Source organism: Anomalospiza imberbis, chromosome 10 (genome assembly GCF_031753505.1).
Source record: "Anomalospiza imberbis isolate Cuckoo-Finch-1a 21T00152 chromosome 10, ASM3175350v1, whole genome shotgun sequence".
Lineage (NCBI taxonomy): Eukaryota > Metazoa > Chordata > Aves > Passeriformes > Viduidae > Anomalospiza > Anomalospiza imberbis.
This window is the reverse complement of record NC_089690.1, coordinates 15,972,934-15,978,663: the sequence shown is the minus strand read 5'-3', so window position 1 is coordinate 15,978,663 and position 5,730 is coordinate 15,972,934.

Below are 5,730 nucleotides of genomic sequence, written 5' to 3'. Positions count from 1 at the left end.
GACAGCCCTGTCGCTGTAGAGCAGGACGGGAACGAAAATGACTCCAAATCAAAGGCAAAGAGAATGCACTCCGATTTATTTCAAATGCACCGCTCTATTTATAGAGAACATCGTGCGGACTGATTTCATTGGTCTTAGAGTAAAAACACTCACACCATTGGTGTGCAGTGAATGACGCACAGTGGCAGAACACATCTATAAACAATGTGAACAACAAGATAGATTAGAGAATTATTTACATTCTTTCCCAACTGTCTCCCAGGCTCTCGCCTGGTTAGAAAACCTTCTATTTTTCTCTCTGACTGTACTGAGAATATCCACAACAGCCCCTCTAGGGGAACACTGACTATACCTGCATTTGGTTTTATTCTCACGAACTCTTGATAAAATGCAGAGAACTCTTGAGGGAAACAGTGTTACTTGGGGTTTGCATTGACTTACTGAAGAATCCAACTCAAATTTCTTGACTGCAAAATTCTGTTTTTCCTGTAATGCAATAATGAGAAAGAATGATTTAAATAACTTCCAGGCATTGATGTTTGGTTTCTCTGCTCTCTTTTAGCCTTTAGATCCTCTTTTAGCCTTTATTATCTCTTCTTTCCCATAGTTTTAAATCCATCTTGTTTGTAGTTAAAATTTCTTGCTTTTTCACTGATTCACTTCTGAATGCCAAATGGAAGACTGTAAAACTGTGATGAGCTTATGCAAGTTTTTGGTCAGCTTGAGCCCAGTGCCATAAGATGCCTGCAGCAGAGCTTAGCTGCTGGGTTTGAAGGGGACTACGCTCTTTTCACAAAGTGTAGTCAGATGCAGAAGTGTTGTTCTGCTTGGAAGGTGGGCTGGGTGATCTGCTAGCTGATATCCCAATTCTGTTCACGTGGGAAAGGGAAGATTCTGTAAGAGTGGAGGAAAGGTGAGTTTTATGGTAGTTGTTTATCCTGAAGAGTTAATCTAATATAGCCTCTAATGAATCAAGGAGATTCATTCAGGAAAATTCTGAGAGGGGAAGAAAGGCAGTAAAAGAACAAGACTGAAAACCTTTGTCATCTTGATACTGTCTCCTGCCTCTGCTGTCCCTTGGACTCAATCCTGATATTATCTCTGGTGCTTCATAGGATGGCACCAAGGCTGAAAGGCTCATGTTGGTAGCGTGAGGTGTCTCTCTGGTTGGGCACTGTCAGCTCACAAACCACATCTGCTTCTTGACACCTGCCCAACTCAGACAAAGAGGGTTCTTCAAATCAAACTGATGGCTTATTCTATTTGAAGAATGTGTACTTTGTTCTCTAAAGAAAGTGATAGCAAAGAAAATTTTCTGTGGCTAATACTGAAGATTTTTCTCCATTCGCGGCCAAATACAGCCTATGAACAGAAAGGTTCCGATGGTAGTTATAAAGATTAAAGTGTATTTTTGTCAGATTTCTGAGACCCAGGAGTATTCACAGGACAAGTTCACTTTCTGACCTATGGATCAGCTGATCTTTATCTTTTCTCATGTACTGCATGCTCGCTTTGGGAATGAGCTGCTCTCTGCAGTCTGGCCCTGGATCCCACGGTGCGTGGGTGAGTGTTTCCATGACTTGCTTCTCAGCTGAATGTTGCCCCAGGTTCCTAACGTGGCAAGACATTCACATCCTGGGCGCAGGTGCTTTTCATCTGAGACACAAAAATGAATATGCAAAGTTTAGTTTGGGATATTTAGATAGAAGGCACTAGGGGCATTACTCCAAGGGGTAGGTTAGGAAATGCATTCAACCAAAATAACATCTCAGGTACTTGGACCAAATGTACATTTACAGCTGCTTCCTTACTAAAAAGTAATGCTGTAAGGCTATTTTTCACTATGCTGTAGCTTACCTAAGGATAATGCCTACCCTTTTCATCTATCACTCTTCTTAACTCTTGTCACTGGAGTGCCCACTGCCACTGGCACCATGCAGGGTAGTGGCTGCTGGTAGCAATTCAGGAACTGGAACAAACAGCTGTGCCATTAATCATCACCCTGAGACATTTTGAGGGGCTTTAATTCTTTTTTCTTACAGGCAGCATTTTATTGTTGGCACACTTGGGCACAAACAAGACCTGGACCTCTTATAATGTGATACCAACATGGTATGGAGCACATAGAAGTCCTGTGATGAGTTTATAAAGACTGGGTGGACCTACTTTGGCCATGCTTTATGTCCTTTTTGTAAACGATGAAGTCTGAGCAAGTGCTGGTTTGAAGGGATTTACCCTCTTAATCTCCTCTTATTGGCCAGGGAAAGTTAAATTGCATTACCTTTCTGCAATATAAGTCACTGGCTGGTTTGTCTCCTTTTCGTTACAGGTTAGTTGCTGAATTCATTGTAGGTGAAAGATCACTGATGTAGTTGTGAGAGGGTGGGTAAGGAGCATCCAGTTACAGTGGGTGTCCCTTTGGAAGCATTGCCAAGGCTTTACAGTCATCCTTATTTGCATGGCAGTGACCTGCATTGCAGCTCTCTGATTTGCTCTGTACCTCTTGCAAAAATCTCTCAGGCACTGGGGATGTTTCCAAATAAAGGTGTTTCCCACTCTCTGAGAACTGGATTTGATTGTCTGAGGACTGGGTTGGTTGAATAAACTTTTACTTTCTTACTGGCACAAAGCACACTGCTCTCCCAGCTGAGGGGTGCAAAGCAGTGAGGTGCTGGAAGCTGGAGGAAACCTTCCTGTTGCATTCAGTGACAGCAGAACAGAGAGACCTACAGAAGAACAGGTTATGCCTTAAGTAGGTCCTTTAGTTTTCCTTATATTTTTCTTCCAGATCATCAGTGGAGGACAGGAACAGTGGAGGACTTCCTTGTCAGTGAAATTCTCTGAGGATTTTCCTTTCTAATAAAATAGTATGAGGCCGCTGCTGTAGGTTTGCAGATGACTTTTGTGCAAATACTGAGTGCACTGGGCTCTGGTGTCCATCTGTCCCCTACACTGTCTGTCAGCTCTTCTAATGGCATAGAAGCCATCCGTGTTTAAAGGAAGAACAGCAGCTTTTTTTTTCTCAATGAAGTGGGGAAAGATGATTCTGGTGAGAAAATAGTGACACATGATAACAAAAAATGAGCAAAAAAGCATTTTAGGAGATGAGGAAGAATATGAAAGATTCTATTAAGCTTCACCTTTAGAACTTCTAACTACAGGTAGAAACAGATGTATGTAGGATGCTTATCCCAGCACCACAAACACCTCCCTTATCTCCAAGTTTGGTACTTGATGATTTGGCCTGGTGACTTTTACATCTTATTTGTAGTTTTTGTAACAATGCCATACAATCCAATTTAATACCTGTGCTTTAGTCTTTCTTGGATTGCATACTTTTAAAATTTCCAGTTAATTAACATAAGGGAAGTGATATATATATGTCAAAGCAATCTCATTTGAAATGGTTAATACTTGTAGTGACTAATGCTCACTCACTGTGGCTTGCCAAAAAAAATGAGAGGAAAAACCTGAAGGGATTTCGAAGGCACTTTCAATGTTGAAAGATCACTTTCCAGGGCGTGTTCTCCTGTAGACGTATCCCACAGACCTCCCACTAGTGGCAGATATTGTCCTGTTGTCACAGATGGACATCTCATTTCAGAGATGCAAATTTATGTTTGCACAACCTGTGTATGTAGGAAGTTTCAGCTCAGCATAACCCCTCTATATTTTTTTATCCTCAAGGTGCATGTCATTACAGACACCATGGGAGACTTAGGATCATTGCAACAGCCCAAGTAATAAAGTCCTGCTGAAAGAGCATTTGTCACATTTTCATAAGTGGTCATAACAAGCTGGCTGCTTCATTTAATGTTAAACCTCTAATGACAACTGGAACAGGCTTAAAATAAGTCCATTATGCTGCTAGTGTTTGCTTAAATGTAAGAATTCTTCCACTTAAAATGTCCTGAGTTCTTCTAATGCCTTGATTTCTTGCCAGCTCCAAAGGTTTTTGATAGTAGAATTATTAAAGTCTTTAGGGGTTTTGTTTTTGCTTGTTGTTTGGTTTTTTTCATCAACAGTGTGTTAGGTTTTATCCCTTTCATGAAGAATATTTTTTTTAATGTGGTCCAAGTTTTTCTCCGTGTGCCTTCACCTTCCTGTGAGTTGTTTCAAAGGCAAAGCAGTTGCAGTGTGTGTTGTACCATGGAGCTCTGGCCCTGGTTCCCATATGCCTCGATGGCCTAGGTCGGGTACAAACACAAATAGGAAAAGGACCAGTCTTTGATCTGAGGAAGGCTGAGCATACTTACTTGAGGAGATGTTCTTGTAAAACACAGGTCACTTTGGAATAGCAGATTTTTGTCAAGCCCAGATTGCTTGACTTAAAACATCTTTTCTGGCTTAAAACAGTTTTTCTGTCTCTGGTTCTTGCCTTGTTTACAGAAGCCCCTGATGACTGTGAGCAGGCTTGAGTGGTTGGACACAGCACCCTCCTCAAAGCCCTAGCCAAGAGCCCAACCAACAGGGCACTTTTGGGGCTGGCTGGAGTTGTCTGTACTAGAAATAGGCAAGAAAGACTCTGAAAATGGGGACAAGCAAGAGAATGCTTGAAGCAGCCAAGGGAGCCCTGCAGAAAGAGAGGAAAAATTACCCTGGCAGACGGCTTCCTTCACAGGAGCTAGGGCAAGGCTGCCCTTTCTAAGGCCTCCAAATGCCTCTCACAGAAATCAAGGGGTGATAACCAAGGTCTAGAAAAGGGGTATAGGAGGGTAAGAAAGTCAATGATCTCAGCTGTGTTATGCAAAAGAACCTGTAAGAGTTAGCAAGGAAGGGATGTGGTGGTGTGGTTTCCTTGGGAAAAGAGTAGGCCTCTTGGAAAGAGGAAAGTCCAGGGCAGTTGGTTTGGGCAACTGTGGTTTTAAGCTCCTCTCAGGGAAGTCCCTATAACGCAACCGTGTACTGCTGAAAAGCTGCAGCGATTGCAGCACTTGCCTTGAGAGGGCCTGTGTCCACAACTGCTCTGCCAGGCTTCGTGACACTGCCACTCCACAGCGTTGGCTAACAGCTATTCAAAACAATCTTGATTGGTTTTTGTTTGGCAATCCCAAATAAGCAGGTATTGCTGGGTATTTTTAAGCTGGTCTTCCAGTAACACATGACAAACTGGCTCTGTTAACAATGTACTACGTAGTCCAAGTAATCACATATTCCATATGTCAACTGTGACTTAGTAAAACCTTCATGAGTTCTCTTGGTCAACCTAAAACGTTACCACTTCATGTTATTTAGTTATTTTTTCTCTTTTATTTATAAGGTTTGGATTATTTGTCTTAGATCTTTCTGAGGAAGCAAACAGAACACAAAAAAGCAGCTTCCCATTTTCTTAATAGTTATCTTCTAATTTTATACAAAATCATGTTTCAGTTGAATGAATGAGCAGTTTCAGCCAACCTAAAACTGCATTTTAATGAAAATTTTAAGTCATAGATCTTTTTGTCCCTACTTCTATTCTTGTATTTTACTTTCAAGATTCAGAAAATGTCACATATTTCTCTTTCATAATTGCTAAGGCATAGTATCTTTTTCTTCTCTTTCTGAATTAGACATTTTTGAAGTGCAAGTCCTCATTTTATTAGTATTGGAAGGCATTTTCACATTCAGGCTGTGGATTTTGGCTCTAGCAATTTTCCTTTTCCATATCTCCTTTGGGATCTATTCATCTTGGGGAAATTCTCAGCCAAACTGAAGTAGTGAAGCACTGATTTGTGTAGAAGTGGTGAGGGT